The sequence below is a fragment of the Amblyraja radiata genome, chromosome 34, assembly GCF_010909765.2.
Source record: "Amblyraja radiata isolate CabotCenter1 chromosome 34, sAmbRad1.1.pri, whole genome shotgun sequence".
NCBI lineage: Eukaryota > Metazoa > Chordata > Chondrichthyes > Rajiformes > Rajidae > Amblyraja > Amblyraja radiata.
Window position 1 is genome coordinate 5665927 of NC_045989.1, and position 20454 is coordinate 5686380.

Consider the following 20454-nt stretch of genomic DNA (forward strand, 5'->3'; position numbering starts at 1 on the left):
TAGTTGTAAGACAGTGGCCTATTATTTCATACATATTGAATCACAGCACAGAAACAGGCCCTTCAGCCCAACTCATTCCTGCTGACCAAGATGCCCCAAATAAGGTGACCAATTTGCTCACGTTTGGTCCATGTCCCTCTAAAATCTTTCTTATCCATGTGCCTGTCCGAGTGTCTTTTAAATAGTTATAGTACCAGCCTCAACTATATCCTCTGGCAGCTCGTTACATATACCCACCACCCTCTGGGTTGCCCTTCAGGTTCCTATTAAATCTTACCCTTCTCACCTTAAAGTTGTCTGTCTTTTCACCGTTTTATTTTTATTTTTAGTTAGTTAAAGTGTTTTGTTTGGAGGTCTAGACTTTTTTGTGTGGGGGGTGGGGGGTGGGAAAGGGGGAAACTGCCTTTCAGGGTCCCTACCTGGTCGGAGAGGCAGCTTTTCTCCGGCCTGCAGCTTCGACCCGTCCTCGCGGCCTACCAGCGGGCCTGGAGCGGCGTTTCCTGTCGGGGACCGCCCAGAACCTCGGCTTCGGCGGCGGCACAGCGCTGGAGCGCTATCGTGGAGCGGGCGATGCCTTGCCTGGGTCGCCGCGCTGGAGCTCCGGTGAGCTGAGACCGCCGGGAACAACATCGCGGAGCTGCGGGTCTGAGGAGCGGCCAGCTGCGGGCGGCGGCGCCGAACTTTACACCGGGAGCCTGGGATCTCGCGACGAGATCGCCAGTTGTGGAGCTCCATCCGGCGCGGCCTTGTCGGCTTCGTAAGCCGCGGTCTCCAGTACGGAGGCGGCCGTTCCAGAGTTCCCATGCCGCTGGGAGGATTCTCCCGACGCCGGAGCAACATCACCCGGCGAGAACGGCCAGGAACATCGGGCCTCCGTAGAGGCAACTGTGGAGGCCTCAATAGGCCCGACTATGGGTGAACTGGGGTTGGGGACTGGACTTTGTGCCTTCCCTCATGGTGGGAGCCATTGTGGGGGGATGTTCTTTGTGTTTAAGACTCTCATTGGTGTTATGTCTGTATTCTTTTGTGTGCTGCAAAATGGCAAAAAGCATTTCACTTCATTACACCTCGGTGTATGTGAATGTGACCAATAAAATACCTTTGAATACCTTTGAATACTTTGAATAAACCTGTCTTCTGGTTTTTGTCTCCCCTACCCTGGGGAAAAGGGTCTGTGCATTCACCCCATGGAGTTTAGTTTAATTTAGTGATGCAACATGGACACAGGCCCTTCAGCCCACCGAGTACATGCTAGGCATTGATCACTCATTCACACATTATTTCTACACTCCAGTTAAGGGCCTGTCGCACTTTCCCGAGTTATTCACAAATTCTCCCGATTTACCTGATGCCCCGAGGACATTTATGTACTCGGGGCATCAGGTAAGTAGGGACGTTTTTTCCAGCCTGATAAAAAATGTCCACGAGTAAAAAAATAGCCCCGAGTCCCTGCGGCCGGCATAACGAGTCCCTGCGGCCGGCATAACGAGCCGCTACGATATATCCACGGACTCCTACGGCCTCGTTACGAACATTTTGCGAGTTTGAATCAAGGGGAAAACTCGGGAGAATTCGTGACTAACTCAGGAAAGTGGGACAGGCCCTTTATATAGTTATTGCTTTGGTGTGAGCCAGCACGTCCTCAATTTGGCCAAATATCCTCCTTCTGTTTAGTGGTAAATAAGTCGGGAAATTCAGTCAAAAGTTAGATTAAGATACTCAGGGGGGAGGGAGCCCTTCTCCAGAAGATGTTAGTGGACAAGCTGTAAAAATAGTGTAACCTGACAATATCACAGTGACTTTAACTGACTGCATGTTACTTGCTTTGCAAATGCACAAAGGATTATGGTGGGATTTAAACCCTGTATAGACACAGAATGCTGGAGTAACTGTAGTAAACCATGGTAGCCGCTACATGGTGACACCATCACACCTACAGCTGTGGGGCTGGGCTTTGACAACCTGGAGAGTTTAGAGCCAGTCCCACTTGGCCGTCATTTGCGCATCATGCAGATGGCGCGTGAAGATTTTGTGCAACACAAAATCCTGTGACACCGCGCGTCACTGCCTATGTCATCACGCACCATGCGCGCATCACGTGCGTGTCACGATGCGTGCGTTGTGCCACGTTAATGATGTCCCGTAAATTACGCGCAAATGAAGGCCAGGTGTGACAGGCCCTTCAGTTAGCAGTGGTTTAGGGACATCAGTTCTTTTGTTGGAGGTGAAAGGGTACAAATATCCGCCAGCACTGCCTTGCTCTGTCGCTGTACACGTGAAGTGGTTTTTACAGCAACACGGATTACGATGCGATAGAATTTTATTTATCCCAGGAGGGAAATTGATCTGCCACCAGTCATAAAACACAAAATACATGAAACATTAAATTAAAGTGATGAGTGGAGAAGCTTGGGGGCTGTGCAAAGATTGGGGGGGGGCGGGGGAGAGGGAGTCAGTCTGCCCCACGACAGAAGGGGGAGGAGTTGTACAGTTTGATAGCCACAGGGAAGAAGGATCTCCTGTGGCGTTCTGTGCTGCATCTTGGTGGAACCAGTCCGTGCCTGAAGGTAGATACGCACAAAGGGTGATATTATGCAGCGTCACACAGTGTGGAAACAGGCCCTTCGGCCCAACTTGCCCACACTGACCAACATGCAAGATAAAGTCCAGTAAAGTCCAATCAAAGATAATCCGAGGTTCTCCAATGAGGTAGATAGTAGTTCAGGACTGCTCTCTGGTTGTTGGTAGGATGGTTCAGTTGCCTGATAACGGATGGGAAGAAACTGTCACTGAATCTGAATGGAGTCATCTAGTGTGGAAACAGGCCTTTCGGCCCAACTTGCTCATACCGACCAACATGTCCCATCTACTCTAGACCCACCTGCCAGCATTTGGCCCCTATCGCTTTAAACCTGTCCTATCCATGTAACTGTCTAAATGTTTCTTTAATGTTGTGACAGTCCCTGCCTCAACTACCTCCTCCAGCAGCTTGTTCCATACAACCACCACCCTATGTGTGAAAATGTTACTCCTCAGGTTCCAATTGAATCTTTCCCCCCTGCATGCATGCATGCATGCAAGCGGAGTTTATGATGCCTCACGGCTGGTCTGGGACTGCATTGGTGCTGCGATGGGGGGAGCGGAAGTTACCTGAGAAAAATCACCACCTATATTTTGGGATTTTACAATATTGATGTTAAGACTCCAGTGAATCAGAATGGGGCCATAATCGGGTGTGCAAGCCTTTCTCGCAGCTGAGTACATTTAAATCATTTCACAAACATTTAAAAACAGTGGAGGCCACAGTATTGTCCACAGTCAACACTTCTACCGCCCCTGTCCCAGAAGGTCATGCATATTATAATTCAAAGCATCTCACTCAATGCTTGGGTAGCTTACCACCCAACTGTGTGAACACTGGATTCTCCAATTTTAAGTAACGTCAAAAACACGCCTCACTTAATGCCCTCCTTGTCTACTTCCCCTCCCCTCCCCCTCTTTTCCCCTCCCCCTCTTCCCTTCCCCCCCATTTCGCTATCCCCTGTCAGGACTCAAGCCCATTTATGCTCTCCCCCCCCCCTTTCCCCTCTCCCTCCCCCTCCATTCCTGTCTCTGACTTCACAATCTGCAACTCGTCTAACCTTATCTCACCCCTTTAGTCTTTCCATCTCTGGCTTATATCCAACCAACAGCCTGCCTCCTGTACCCACAACTGCTCGCCAGGCCTTGTCCTGCCCCCTCCTCTCTTGCAGCTGTCTTCGCCCCTACCCGCCACAATCAGTCTGAAGAAGGGTCCCACCCCCGAGACGTCACCTCTCCATGTTCTCCAGAGATGCTGCCTGACCCACTGAGTTACTCCAGCACTTTGTGTCATTTTTTTATTCAAGGCTTTCTGCTTCCATAGATCACCCCCACACAAACAGCTGCCACTAATACAGACATTTAAGAGGATCCAGAGGGATTTTCTACTCCGAATGATATCACTGGATAAAATTTGACATTGAACGACCAAAAGCAATGGGTGACAATGTGATTTGAGCGGTGGAGTTTAGTTTAGTTTAGAGACAGAGCGTGGGTTCTTCGGCCTGCTGAGTCCGCACCGACCAGTGATCCCCGCACATTAACACTATCCTACACACACTAGGGACAATCTACATATTTACCAAAGCCAATTAACCTTTAAACCTGTACGTCTTTGGAGTGTGGAAGGAAACCGAAGATCTCGGGAAAAAACCCCACGCAGGTCACGTGGAGAACGTACAAACTCTGTATAGACAGCGAACCCGTGTCTCTGGCGTTGTAAGGGGGCAACTCTACTGCTGCGCCACCGCGCTGCCCGCCGATGCTTATACTCAATGCCCAGAGTGATGAAGGTAGAGATGTGCCTGACCTGCTGAGTTACTCCAGCACTGTGTTTTCTTTGTAAACCATCATCTGCAGTTCCTTGGATAGACACAAAACGCTGGAGTAACTCAGCGGGGCAGGCAGCATCTCTGGAGAGAAGGAATGGGTGACATTTAAACGAGCATCTGCAGTTCCTTCCTACCCATCTGCAGTTCCTCGTTCCCCTGTCTTTACCACACTATCTATCCATGTCGCTGCGCTCATGGAGTTATGGACATGGACCCCAAGACCCTGTGCATTAAAGGGCCTTGCATTAATTGCATGCTTTCCTCTTGCATTCAACTTGATTCAAGAGATGCAGTGGGGAAACAGGCCCTTCGGCCCATCGAGCCCGCGACGACCAGCGATCCCCGTGCACCAGCATTATCCTACACACACCGGGGACAATTTACAAAAGTTACCAAACCCAATTTACCGACAAACTTGGACGTCTTTGGAGTGTGGGAGGAAACTGGAGCACCCGGGGGAAAAAACTCATGCAGGCCATAGGGAGAAGGTACTAACGCCACACTGACAGCACCCGTGGTCAGGTTCAAACATGGGTGTCTGTCACTGTCAGGCAGTAACTCTACCGCTGCGCCACCGTGCCACCCCTTGATGTGAAATAGATTTGTGTTTCAGTGTGAGACAGGGTATGTTTTGTGATCTGAACATTTCCAGTGGACTGGGGTATGTCGAGGGTAACTGGGACTCACTCCCCCATCCACAAGATATCGCTTTGTACAACAAGGAATGTTAGAAATGCAAGCGGATGGGAACGGCATGTCAGTGGCTGGCCTGTCTTTCATTAGCTCCTGGTCACTTGTCATCATGGGTCATTCTTTAAAGGAGATAACGATATAATCATACGTACTCTCGTGTGTGAGGTAGCTTTGTTTCCACATTTCCACACACGCAGCCCAGCCCACAGAAATCATCTTATCAGGATGCATCTCAGCTTGGCTTGGGAACGGCTCCATCCAAGAATTGTGGACACATGTTCCATCTACACTAGTTCTGTGTTTGGCCCTTATCCCTCCAAACCTGTCATATCTATGTACCATTGTTCAATCCTCAGGTGATCTGCTTACCTCTGTGTCCCAAAGACGTGTGGGTTAGTCGGTTCATTGCCCCCTGTGTGAGGGCGAGTGGGCCACTACAATCTAGTGGGCATGGAGGAGAATATGTAGTGAATAAGCTTGGGTTAGATTAGTGTACGATTGTGTCAATGGGTGGTTGCAGGTCATTACGGACTCGATGGGCCAAAGGGCCTATCTCCATAGTATATCTCTGTGTGGGGTGGACACAAAAAGCTGGAGTAACTCAGCGGGTCGGGCAGCATCTCCGGAGAAAAGGAACAGGTGACGTTTCGGGTGGAGACCCTTGATCAGACACTCGTATCTCTGTGTGACTCTCGATGACCCTATTCCTAAATCTAGGCAGAGCCATCACAGTAAAGTGTAGGCAGTCTGAAGGGTCTCGCCCTGAAACGTCACCCATTCCTTCTCTCCAGAGATGCTGCCTGTCCCGCTGAGTTACTCCAGCATTTTGTGCCTGCCATTTAAACCAGTGTCTGACGTTCTTTCCTTCTCAATGAAGTGTAACTGCGTGTGTTTACCACAGTCGCAGCATCTTGTACATCTTCTTCTTGCGTGTGGCGTGCACAGCCTAAAGTTGTACGACAACTTGTTCTATTTGATCTTATTTGATTGTGTTGCATTGGTTGAAACAGGGCGGGCGGACCACGTGAATGTTGCAATCTCCCACCCATCTTGTACATCAAAAGGTTTACTCTCACTAAATGTCCTGCATTCAGTCCCTCATTCCAGACGTCAATAACATCAAGCCCCCATTTTGCCTTGTCTAACCTCACCCTTCATCATTTTAAACACTTCTGTCAAATCGACCGCTCAGGTATGGAAGAGTGAATTTCTCCTGTTCAAATGCAGACTCCGCTCTGAATACCGCCCCTGTCAGTGCAGAGCCAGAGATGGAGGCGTTGGAGAATTGCCTCTTGTGCAGCGTGGATGAAGGCTCCTGTATTTGCTGCAAAACCCAGGCCAGGGAACGGGGTCAGATTCCTTCAGGAAATGAATGCTGATGCACTCGGACACATGCCAATGATTAAGAAACGTTGCCCCAGACAGCGGTCCATTGAGGTGTTTAATAACACCATAATCACTCATTCTTCGGGGCCAGGGGTTCATTTCAAGGAATTTGCTGGAGAATGTTTCAGAGTTAACAGCGTCTGGGCCCTTCCCCACCTCCATCATGTGCAGCATTCCATTCCCGATTACCGGCCCTAGGATCAGTGGGAGTCACACAACATCCAGGAAAGCTCAAGGGCTTGCTTATCCCAGTGAGTTAGCCCGTGTCTGAACAAGGGTCTCAACCTGAAAAACGCCAACTATTCCTTTTCTCCAGAGATAGGAATCTGAGGAGTAACCTGTTCACACAAAGGGTGGTGGGTGTACGGAACAAGCTGCCAGAGGAGGCAGTTGAGGCTGGGACTATCTATCCCCAACCCTTAAGAAACAGTTAGACAGGTACGTGGATAGGACAGGTTTGGACCAAACGCAGGCAGGTGGGACTGGTGTAGCTGGGACATGTTGTCCGGTGTTGGGCAAGTTGTTACGAAGGGCCTGTTTCCACGCTGCATCACTCTATGCTGGCTGACCCGCTGAGTTACTCCGGCTTTTTGTGTCTATCTTCGACTTAGCAAAAGGTTCAGTGGTTCTATATCTCCGAGAGAAAGGAACAAATGAGGTAAAAGAATGGAGTTATATAGATATCGTATATAGATGAGATGACAATTCAACATTCAAATCGATCCTCAGACATTAAAATCCCCTCAAATCATTAGTTTCACAACACACCCCAGTAGAAAAGGATTTTATTTTAATTTAATATGGAAACTAAAGACAATTCCTTTAGTAATGTTTGCGGCTTAAGGTTTTCTCAAGGCTGTGTGCTTCTCCCCCTCCCTAACAAGGAGCTTATTTATTACAAATTCAGTTTACAAAGTACTGCGTTAATCAAAAAAATAAAGATACGGTGTGGGAATACATCAGCGGGTCAGGCAGCATCCGTGGAGAACATTGTGTGCTGTTTTGGTCCCCTAATTTGAGGAAGGACATTCTAGCTATTGGGGGAGTGCAGCATAGGTTTACAAGGTTAATTCTTGGGACGGCAGGACTGTCATATGCTGAGAGAATGGAGCAGCTGGGCTTGTACACTCTGGAGTTTAGAAGGATGAGAGGGTATCTCATTGAAACATATAGGATTGTTAAGGGTTTGGACATGCTAGAGGCAGGAAACATGTTCCCAATGTTGGGGGAGTCCAGAACCAGGGGCCACAGTTTAAGAATAAGGAGTAAGGCATTTAGAACAGAGACGAGGAAACACTTTTTCTCACAGAGAGTGGTGAGTCTGTGGAATTCTCTGCCTCAGAGGGCGGTGGAGGCGGGTTCTCTGGATGCTTTCAAGAGAGAGCTAGATAGGGCTCTTAAAAATAGCGGAGTCAGGGGATATGGGGAGAAGGCAGGAACGGGGTACTGATTGGGGATGATCAGCCATGATCACATTGAATGACTCCAGCATTTTGTGTGTATCTTTGGTGTAATCCAGCATCTGCAGTTCCTTCTCACACATGAAAACTAGATGTTCTGCACCTTTTCATCCCTCTGGTTTCCCTCTCTCCTGACTCTCAGTATGAAGAAGGGTCTCGACCTGAAATGTCACCTATTCCTTTTCTCCAGAGATGCTGCCTGACCCGCGGAGTTACTCCAGCATTCTGGGTCCATCTGCAGTTTCTTTTTCTACCACATTCATCAAAACAGCAGTTCATACAGTTTGCAAACATCGACCTTCAGATTACAACGTTGTCAGCCCTATCTGCGACGCACTCCGAGCCCCCTTGACGACCTGCGTTCACGGGAGGCCTCCAAAGTCCCCATGGACACTGCATGCTCCCTCTCCTGTGGCACGTGGGCACGGATATCAGTCTGGAATAGGGGCAGGCAGTCTACTCGGGCAGAAGCCTCAGGCTGTCTGCTTTGGGTCAGTGGACCTGCACCGCAGTAATGTGAACAGACAGCAGAGGGTGCTAGAGGCCCACCACTTGCAGCAAACTGCCTCTGATGGTCTCAAGTGGCTGATTTTTAACAAACAGATCAAATTAACAGACTGTTTCGCTGCTCGTAAATCTGCCATTGAATATTTGTGCAAAGAGTTTTAACATGTGTACAGGGTGTTTGGAATACAATGTACAGAGATCAATCCACACCTCCACTTGCAAAGGGGCATATTGAAATCCTGGCTATGAATTAGAACTGAGCACATTGAGTAGACTTAGGTGAGGTTCAAGTCAAGCTGTTACCCCGCCTGTGGCTCAGGTTAAACGTGCGATGGCAGATAATTCTCCGGGAATCTAAAGTGTTGCACGGTACGGTGGCGCAGAGGTAGAGTTTCTGCCAGAGCCCCGGGTTCAATTATGACCACGGGTGCTGTGTGTACGGAGCTTGTACGTGCGTTCTCCCCGTGACCGCGTGGGTTTTCTCCGGGTGCTCCGGTTTCCTCCCACAGTCCAAAGACGTACAGGTTTGTAGGTTAATTGACTTCAGAAAAATTGTAAATTGTCACTAGTGTGATGTCGGACACTGCTAGTGTGCGGGGATCGCTGGTCGGCATAGACCCAGTGGGCCGAAGGGCCTGTTTCTGCGCTGTTTAAACTAACCTAAACTAAACTAAACTGCTTCACCTTTCCAATTTCAGTCCATTGCTTTGGGATACATGGTGTCATAAAACATGCAAATTTAACTCTGTAGAATCAAGGAACTGCAGACGCTTGGTTTACAAAAAATAAAAAGGCACAAAGTACTGGAGTGACAGCAGGTCAGGCAGCATCTCTGGAGACATGGATAGGTAACATTTTGATTTGGGACCCTTCTTCATCTAATTTAAATCTATTGTTCATCACCGTGGTTGAGGCATGTTGGGGAACACACCTTCTAAAAAAATCGTGACTTTGAATCTAGTTTTTACAAATATTCCATTTTTTCTCGCACAAACACACCCCATCTCGATGAACCAACGTAGCACAGATAAAAGATATAGTTTGATAGGCACAAAGTGCTTGAGTAACTCAGCGGATCAGGCAGTATCTCTGGATCGATTCTCTCCATAGATGCTGCCTGACCCGCTGGGTTACTCCAGCGCTTTGTGTCTGTCTTTGGTATAAACTACCATCTTTGTTTCTGAAAGAATATGGACCAGATTTTAGAGATGCAGCGCGGAAACGAGCCCTTTGGAGCCCCAATTCGGCACTGATCAGCGCACTACACAAGCACTGTCCTACACACTAGGGACAATTTACACAAGGCAATTTACCTACAAACCTGTACATCTTTAGAGTGTGGGAGGAAACCGGAGCACCCGGAGAAAACCCACGCAGGTCACAGGGAGAATGTACTAAAGGGCCTATCCCACGAGCATGCGACCTGCATGCGGCAAGCGCGACCTAAAGGGCCGGTCCCACGAGCATGCGCCTGCATGCGGCAAGCGCGACCTAAAGGGCCGGTCCCACGAGCATGCGCCTGCATGCGGCAAGCGCAACCTAAAGGGCCTGTCCCACCAGCATACGCCTGCATGCGGCAAGCACGACCAAACCAGAAGCAGGAGCCGCGCGGAGGTCGAATGAGTGACACGGCGTCGAGGCGGTTTTTCGGAGCCCCGCGTGATGTCGGGGCCAGCTCCGCTCAACTCCATACGGCTCCAGCGATCGAAGTGGGACCGGCCCCGCGAGGTGGTACGGCTCAAGCGACCACGTTACAAAGATTTAATTGTTAAGAGGTTTTTTTTTGACAGGTGTTGCTTTAATTGTGGACTGATCTCAGCGCAGTTACTGACCACAATAGTGAACACAAAATGGGTTGTGAATTTTCTTTGGTGCAAGATGTTTAGACACTTTCTTCAGCTCACTGTTTGTGCTGTAGCACAGATCTGCGATAAGTTCACGAACTTACAATGAGCAAGGGGTGAAGCTACCATGGATTTGTTTGGCTGTTGCAGCTGGCTGCCAGAGACACAGACACAGACGGAGTCAAGAGTCTGGGACTCACGGAGAGGAGGAAATGTGAGCTTTATCAGAGAGTGGTGACAGACTCTAAATTAAATTGCCTCAGAGTTAGAGCCAGTACACTGCGGACGGGTTGCTTATAATATGTACTTACTCCAAAGCACACAGCAAAAAGCTTTTCACTGTACCCTGTGGTAACATGTGGCAAGATAATCGCCACAAGTGGGGTTAGTATAGATTGGCATGATGGGCGGCATTGGAGCGATGGGCCAAATGGACTGCTTCTCTGCAGTATCAATTACTCATGTATTAAAGCTGTAACCCAGTACAAAACATTGTCTGTCCATTCCCTCCACAGATGCTGCCTGACACGCTGTGATCGTCCAGCACTTTGGTCTTTTTTAACCATTCGTCTTCCTGGCTTTTGGCTTTATGGGACTTTGGGTAAAAGATGCCCCAAAGATGCCTTTGAACTTCAACGGTTCTCAGTCTCTCTGATTAGAACAGAGGTGGTGGCCTTGGCAAGGCCAGCAGCATAATCAAGGACCAGTCTCACCCCGGTCACTCCCTCTCCTCCCCTCTCCCACCGGGCAAGAGGTACAGAAGCGTGAAAACGCACACCTCCAGATTGAGGGACAGTTTCTTCCCAGCTGCTATCAGGCAACTGAATCATCCTACCACAACTAGAGAGCAGTGCTGAGCTACTATCTACCTCATTGGACCTCGGACAACTGTACTGGACTTTATATTGCACTAAACGTTATTCCCTTTATCCTGTATCTGTACACAGTGGACAACTTGCTTGTAACGTGTAATCCTCCTACAGACTGGATAGCACGCAACAAAAAATCTTTTCACTGCACCTGATGTGATAATAAACTAAACTAAACTAATCGCCACAAGGTGGGACACACATTGGAGAGAGCGGTGGAGGGAGGCAGGTGATACCAGGGATGGGATCGAAAAGTAGAATGAAAGAATTCGAAATTTATTTGTCACATATGCAAATGCACAGTGAAATTCATTTTGCATATATTACACATGCTGGCTCTGATATTATTGCCGCTATTATTCAAAGTGCAAAGTCCGGTCGATGTACTGGAGTAGTTCCCGTGATCCCTCTCCTCTCCTCGCCCGACCATCTTTGTGTCCCGGGACTGCCTCCTGCAGCCGACCTTGAAGACGCTGGTTTATTGTTCTGAGAAACGACTACTGGAGTTTTCAACAGATCTTTATTCAAAAGTTCGATATCCAGTATACAGGTTCTTCAGACACATCTGCCCATAACGGTGGTCAGCGCAGAACTAACGCGCGCAAGTGAAAAACTGCGCGAAACAAGCAGCCCCTCCCGAGTCACGTCACGTCAAGTCACATTTATTTATATAGCACATTTAAAAAACAACTCTCGTTGGCCAAAGTGCTTTACATTCTTGATAAGAATAGTACAAACAAACAAACAAACTACATACATATATACATATAGCCCTCGCTCAGAGGACGTCAAGAAAGGCTTGGGAGAATAGGTAAGTGTCTAGTCTAGACTTAAAGGGGTCGATGGAGGGGTCAGTTCTGATGGGAAGAGGGATGCTGTTCCACAGTCTAGGAGCTGCAACCGTAACGGCGCGGACGTGACCGCAGCTTCCGAACGCCAGGTTCGATCTCTGCGTACGCCAGCAGGCGCCACTACACTGGAGACATTACCCCGGTTCACCCTCCCACCTGCCCTCGCTCCTCGCTCCTCGCATCCGACGTCTCCTGCTTCCACCCAGACAATAAATCACCCCACATCCCGCAGCCCCGGCACCCGCACAATGCTGCAGTTCTCTGGAGATCTCCGACTCACAGAGACACCACAGCAGGGAGCAGCAGCAAAATTAATCACCTTCAACGACAAGCGATGCAACGCGAGGCAAAGGGCATGACTGTCGGAGACGTCGGCAGCTTTAGGTTCATTATTGCCGCGTGTACCGAGGTGCAGGTGAAAAGCTCAGTTTTGAATAATATCCAAAAGACCAGTTAATGTGTAGGAAGGAACTGCAGATGCTGGTTAAACCGAAGATAGACACAAAATACTGGAGTAACTCAGCGGGACAGACAGCAGACCATCGGTTCGAAGAAGGGTCTCGACCTATTCCTTCTCTGCAGAGATGCTGCCTGACCCGCTGAGTAAAGCCCCTGTCCCACTTTCCCGAGTTACTCACGAACTCTCCCGAGTTTTCCCCTTGATTCAAACTCGGAGAATTACGGTAATAGCCAGTCGTAGGTACTCGGGCTATTTTCTTTACTCGTGGACATTTTTCAACATGCTGAAAAAATGTCCCGACTTACCTGATGCCCTGAGTTCCTATGGTTGGCATTCTGAGCCGCTACGAAACATCTACGGACTCCTGCAGCCTCGCTACGGACATTCCCCGACATTCCCCGAGTTTGAATCAAGGGGAAAACTCGGGAGAGTTCGCGAGTAACTCGGGAAAGTGGGACAGGGCCTTAACTCCAGCATTTTGTGTCTATAGACCAGATAATGCAAAAACATAAATGTAATCAAGCAAGACTCAAGTACAATAGCTGGGGTGAAGGTGAAGGTGAAGATACAGAGTGCACGATATAGTTCTCAGCATTGTAGCGCACCAGTTCCAGAGACAAGATCCAATGTTCCCAATGGGGTAGAGGTGAATCGGACAGCACTCCAGCTTATCAAAGAACCTGTTCCCAAGTCAGATGATGTGTGCTTTCAAGCTTCTGTATCTTCTGTCCCGATGGAGCAGCTTGAAGAAATAATGAGCAAGCTGGGGTACGTGTTTGATTATGTTGGCTGCTTTTCCCAGGCAGCCCAAAGTGTAGATGGAATCTATGGTGGGAGGTCTGGGCCATGTGATGGACTGGACAACATTTACAACTCTCTGTGATTTATCTTGGTCAGTGTGCTCCTGAGCTCAAAGTAAACACAGGTCCATGCACGTTTAGACAATACTCGTGTTCACATCTCCTGGTCTCTATTTAGTCCCATTCTCATTTCATTTGACATGACTTTTATGCACGTACCTTCGCTAACAGACGACACAGTGGGGCAGCTGGTAGAGCTGCTGCCTCATAGCACCAGAGAACTGGGTACGATCCTGACCTCAGGTACAGCTGTCTGCTGTTGCTCCCTGGATCCACATGTGTTCCCTCCAGGTGCTCCACACATCGTAAAGAAGGGACTCGACTCGAAACGCCGCCCATTCCTTCTCTCCAGAGATTCTGCATGACCACGTTGAGTTACTCCTGCATTTTGTGTCTATCTTCAGTTTAAACCAGCACCTGCAGTTCCTTCCTACACATATTATAGACGCGTGGGTTTGTAGGTTAATTGGCCTCTGGAATTTGCCTCCAGCTTGTATGGAATGGATGCGAAAGTGGGATAAAATTGTACTCGTGAATGGCTGATCGATGGTTGGTGCGAACTCGGTGGGCTGAAGGGCCTGTTTCCATGCTGTATCTAGAACCTAAACCAAAGAGGCATTTCCTCCAACTCTGTATCCAATGTGCAGATGCAGAATTCACCACACGATCAACCACAATGTATTCTTTCACAGACTCTGAGACACACACCGAGCTACCATGATGCTACGTTTAACTGGACATTGGCTGTATGTATTGATTCCCCTGTTTAGTTCAGATATACAGCGCGGAAACAGGCCCTTCGGCCCATCGAGTCCGCGCCGACCAGCAATCCCCGCACACTAACGTTGTCCTACACACACTAGGAACGATTCACATTTACACCAAACTAATTAACCTACAAACCTGTACATCTTTAGAGTGTGGGAGGAAACCGAAGATCTCGGAGAAAACCCACGCAGGTCACGGGGAGAACGTACAAACTCCGTACAGACAGCAGCCGTAGTCAGGTCTCTGGTGCTGTAATGTAGTAACTCTACCGCTGCGCCACCGTGCCACCCATTTGAAGATTGAACGCCCATGTTGAATGGCTACGTCGTGGCAAGCCAAACAAACAAAGTGTTTGAATGAGCTATGCCTTTGGGTCAAGGGTGAATGAAGCTCAGGATCCCAGGACTGACACCCCCAGGCTGAATCTAACAGAAACATTGAGTGTAACAAGAGTTGGCTGAATTTACAGGCTGATAATATAACTCAGCTAATTCCTGCTGTTTAAATGTTTGTTTAACTATGCAACAGATGTTTGTGGAATAGTCTGGACAAATAACATTACATCTGGCAGGCAGCTGAACTGGGAAAGGGCTGAATGAACAAGTGTGGATAACAATGGGATGAAGTCTGGTCACAAGCGCGCTCGTTGCAATATTTCTACTGCTGGAATGTGCTGCAAGATTAATAGTGATGATCGCGGCATCAGAGTTGTGTAATGCGAACAGCTTAAAGTTATTGGCTGCGAAAGATTTGTAAATTGGGAGAGAGTTTGTAGTAAATTGGTTCAGTGTTTGCCCATTGTTAGGTATTTGAAGAGGCATTTTTCTAGTGAAACATGAGAACTATTTCCAGAATGCCTCCGAATCCCTGTTCTGAACAAATACTCTATTCCCATCTCCGTGCTTGATGCAGGTCTAGTGGGACTCATACCTAGAACCACTATTACATATCACATGTCCAACATTCCTCTTTGGTGTTTTTCTTAATTTTTAACTATGTCGTTTTATATATTTTTTTTAATCCAGTTTATCTTTGCTGACATGTGTGGCTCATTGCTGTGGTATTTTGCACCAGGCACATTTAATTCCCATCTTCCTGCATCTGATTATTGTTAATCATAGAGTCAAAAATAGATTGGACAGCTTGCGTCGAACTAGTTTTGATTCACCATTGCAAATAATAAATTAATTTGATACAGAGACATTTGGTATTTAATGTTTAAGCTGCAGGAATTTCTTTCAGTTCAGTTTTAAAGTTACAGCACAGACAAAGGCACTTCGGCCCATCGAGTTAACGCCAACCATCCATCAGCCATTTACACGAGTTCTATTTTTACCCCACTTTCCCATCCACTCCTGACACACTAGGGGACATTTAACCCACAAAAAAACACACGTCTTTGGGACGTGGGAGGAACCTGGAGGAAACCCACGCGGTCACAGGGAGAACGTGCAAACTCCACACAGACAGTCCCCGAGGTCAGGATCGAACCGGGGTCTCTGACACTGTGAGGCAGCGGCACTACCCGCTGCACTACTCTGCTGCCCTTGTCTCAAGCATGGTCAATGCATGAGACAAGGGCAGCAGATCAAATGCCAGCAACCCTCACTGCATCTGCTATCCTACACTACAATAGGAGATTATTTAAATGCAATGACATGACTTGTTTAGAATAGACATTACATTTGAATACATACATCCTTTCTGAACTTGTACCAGTAACATGTTCTTGGTCAATGATGGAAGAGAGGTCTCGCACCAAACCAAACCTCCTCGTGCTTCCACCATTTATACGAGGACTGCCAGGATTTTCAGCCACAGTTCCGAGACCCGTCCCAGAACTTACTTCCACCCGCCCCCAGGACCAATCCAAGAATTATTTTCCCTTCCTCCCAAACATCCCACCACTAGTCCACAGGCCTGCACTTCCTCCTGTCTCCACCACAGCCCAGAGTCTGGCTGTCCACAGCTAAGATAGACAGAAAAAGCTGCAGTTACTCAGCGGGTCACACAGCATCTCCAGGTGGAAAGGAATAGGTGATGTTCTATCCAGCAGAAGCAACAGTGAGTGAGTCCAGGTGAAGAGTCTCGATGTAAAACACCGTCTGTCGATTCCCTCCACAGATCCTGACCTCCAGCTGATCTCCAGTTTTGCTCCAGATTCCACCATCTGCAGTCTGTCTTTACTTTAGACTTTAGAGATAAAGCATGGGAACAGACCCTTCGGCCCACCGCATCCATGCTGACCAGCGATCCCTGGCGCTAGCATGATCCTTCGCATTAGGGACAATTTACCATTTTACCAAGCCAATTGACCAACAAGCCTGGAAGTCTTCCACCAGTGTGGGAGGAAACCGGAGCACCCGGAGAAAACCCACGCGGCCACAGGGAGAACGTACAAACTCCGTACAGACAGCACCCGTAGTCAGGATCGAACCTGGGTCTCTGGCGCTGTGAGGCAGCAACTCTAACCTGTACACCGCCCAAGCTGCTGCATAATTTAACATGAGCACAGTTGATCATCCAGATCAGTTTCCTGTTGCCATTTCCTCCTCTTAGTCCTTGATCCCTTTAGCATTTGTAAGTCCTCAATAGCATTATAGCATTAATACATAATCCATTGCATTGTTGTGATTCAATTGGATGGCACACAAGCAAAGCTTATAAGTGCATCTCAGTAACCGTGACACTGATAAATAAATACCGAGTCCATCTCCTTCAATACATTTAATGACATGATCTCCGCTGCCTTCTGTGGTATTTCTATTTTTTTTTTTACCATGTTTACCAAGATACAGTGAACAATTTTTTTTTGTGTGGTATCCAGGCCAATCATGCCGTGCATATTTACATCAGTTAATGCAAAAGAGAAAATACACAAGCTGCAGAATCTAGTGTTTAAGTTAGAGAGCCAGAGCAGATCGGTGGCTGTCCCACTGCGGCGACCTAATCCGCGAGTTCTTGCGAGTTTGCCCTCGACTCATACTTGCAGCATGGTCGACACGAGGTCCTAGGAGGTCTTTGTAACTCTCCTTCATGCTCGAGAGTGGTCCCCGTGTACTCGATGCCTCAGCTAGGTTGCGGCGTATTTTTCAACATGCTGAAAAATGCCCACAAGTAAAAAAAGGTCGCCATGGAAAAAATCGATGTTTAGTCGAAGTAGGTCGTAGTAGGTCGGCATGTTAGTCGTAGGTAGTCGAGGGTAGTCAAAGGTAGTCGGAGATAGTCTTCAACATAGTCGAAGGAGGTCGAAGGGAGGTCGTCTTCACTCTCCACTATTCGGTGTCCAATTTTCCCAAAGCTGGTCATAGCTAGTCTTCAACATGACACTTTTTTCAAACTCTCCTAAACTCTTCTAAGCTCGCCTATTAGGTCGCCGCAGTGGGACAGGCCCTTAGGGCGACAGAGAATGCTAAGAGAATGGAGCGGCTGGGCTTGTATACAATAGAGTTTAGACGGATGAGAGGAAATCTTATTGAAACATATAAGATTATTAAGGGTTTGGACACGCTAGAGGCAGGAAACATGTTCCCAATGTTGGGGGAGTCCAGAACCAGGGGCCACAGTATACGAATAAGGGGTAAGCCATTTAGAACGGAGACGAGGAAACACTTTTTCACACAGAGAGTGGTGAGTCTGTGGAATTCTCTGCCTCAGAGGCCAGTTCTCTGGAAACTTTCAAGAGAGAGCTAGATAGGGTTCTTAAAGATAGCGGAGTCAGGGGATATGGGGAGAAGGCAGGAACGGGGTACTGATTGGGAGCCATGAACACATTGAATGGCGGTGCTGGCTCGATAGGCTGAATGGCCTATTCCTGCACCAATTGTCTATCATCTATTGACAGAGAGGTGTATTGTAAGATCGGTAAATTCATCCCTATATGAGAGGTCTGTTCACGAACCTGTTAACACTGGGGGAAGAAGCTGTTCTTGAATATCGCGGTACGTGCTTTCAAACTTTTGTACCTTCTGCCCAATGGGAGAGAGAGGAGAAGAGAGAACGACGGGGATGAATGATGTGATCCACAAACCTGCCTTCATTAATGGATCATAGACACAAAAAGCTGGAGTAGCTCAGGAGAGAAGGAATGGGTGACGTTTCCGGTCGAGACCCTTCTTCATTGATGGATTGGTGGCCAACAACTTATAGTTCCTGGGCGTGTATATCTCTGAAGATCTGTCCTGGACACAGCACGTTGAGGCAATGATAAGGATATTGATCATATTGAATGGCGGTGCAGGCTCGAAGGGCCGAATGGCCTACTCCTGCACCTATTTTCTATGTTTCTATGAAAGCCCACCAACGTCTCTACATCCTTCGAAGCTTGAGGAGATTCGGTATGTCGATGAACACCCTCTTGATCATCCACAGAACAGTAGAGAGCATAGTGACTGGTTGCATCACAACCTGGGTGGCAACTCGATGGCCCAGTAAAGAAAGAGATTACTAAAAGTGGTGAACAATGTCCGGTCCATCCCAGGTACGGGCCTCCCCACCATTGAAGGGATCTACAGGAGGCACGGCCTCAAAACGGCAGTTAGCATCATCAAAGACCACACCACCCTGGCCACGCTCTCATTTAATTCCTACCATTGAAAAATAGGTGTCCAATGTCGCCGCATTTTGACGCCAACAAAGTGACAAAAGTTCACTGAACACGAGGAAGAATGTTAGAAAGCTACACCAGTCGCAAAGTGCAGTAAAACAGAAGATGCGATCTGAACAATTCGCAGCCTCTTTAAAGCTTTGTTGCTAGATCCCTCCAATGAAGTCAAACTTTCTTATGTGACAGTGGAGAAGTTGGCGATGCAGAGATAGAGCTACTGCCTTACAGCGCCAGAGACGCAGGTTCGATCCTGACTGCGGGTGCTGTCCGTATGGAGTTTGTATGTTCTCCCCCGTGACCTGAGTGGGTTTCCTCCATTATCTTTCATTCATTTGTTCTATATCACCATCTATATTTCTCGTTTCCCTATCTTCTGACTCGGTCTGAAGAAGGGTTTTGACCAGAAATGTCACCTATTCCTTTTCTCAAGACATGCTGTCCAGTTACTCCGGCTTACTGTGTCCATCAACCAATAGACTTTGTTGGGTCTCTTTCATCGCCAAAGTATTTGCTGTCTGGTGGGGCTGATACCACTGGCATGTCTGTAGAGATTGGAAGAATTATATTGCTCCAACTCATTGTAAAGACGGGTTTCCCAGACTATGCCTTTAATGGGCTGTCCATTAGTTGTTCAAATGCTATTTAAGGTCAGAAGAAACAGAAGCCCATGTTCTGCATGCAATATTGCATCTAATCTACCTCATCCATTTCCTGTCTAATTCTCTGAGCAAAGATGTCAACCTTGGTAAGTGAAGATCACACTCGGGGAACTAAATGTTTTTCTTTTAAAAACGAAACAATAGGTTGGCAAATGTTACGCTTGGTGAGCTATTTGTTCCCTATGTTCCTGAAAATTGTCCGGCTCGTTCAGTTTCACCCATTCTCCTCCCTTGTACAAAATATTAATGCCTTTATGTCATCTAATCACTACATAGATACATAGATATAGAAAATAGGTGCAGGAGTAGGCCATTCGGCCCTTCAAGCCTGCACCGCCATTCAATATGATCATGGCTGATCATCCAACTCAGTATCCCGTACCTGCCTTCTCTCCATACCCCCTGATCCCTTTAGCCACAAGGGCCACATCTAACTCCCTCTTAAATATAGCAGTACTTCCTCATCTAGCAAGATCTCTCTGCACAAATGCTTTGAAAGATTGAGAATGGAGGTCTGAGCCATTTAATTTGGTTTCTTAGAATCTGTCATTAAAGCACTTCAACATTCAGAATTTTTATTCAAAGTCCCTTCATAAAATTCCAAATCTTCACTCCATAACGTGAATCAGAAGCTGGCATGAAGCTGTCCGTTCCCAAATTGTTCAATTTGCAGAATATTTTTGTCCATGCTGTTTACCTGGAAGATAGGCACAAAAACTGGAGTAACTCAGCGGGTTAGGCAGCATCGGTAATGAAGGCAAGAAGTGGATGTTGATGTCTGTTAGTTAGACACTGAAGGAGCCTGACAACTAAACTGACTCAATTATGCAAAAACAACTGGTGGCAATGTAGATTCTCCAGCACACTAGGCTGTCAGGTGTGCTTCAAGTGACTAATGTTCCCAATCCAAAAGCAAAGAGTCTTTTAATGTCCTCCGTGCTCAGAAATCACGTTGGCTGTTGGGAATTTGGAGCCTCTCCAGGTCCACCGAGCTTGGAAATTCAAGGCGCATGGACTTTAGTAAGGCATATGGTAAAGTCCCGCATGGAAGGCTGGTCCAGATGAAGTCATATAGGATC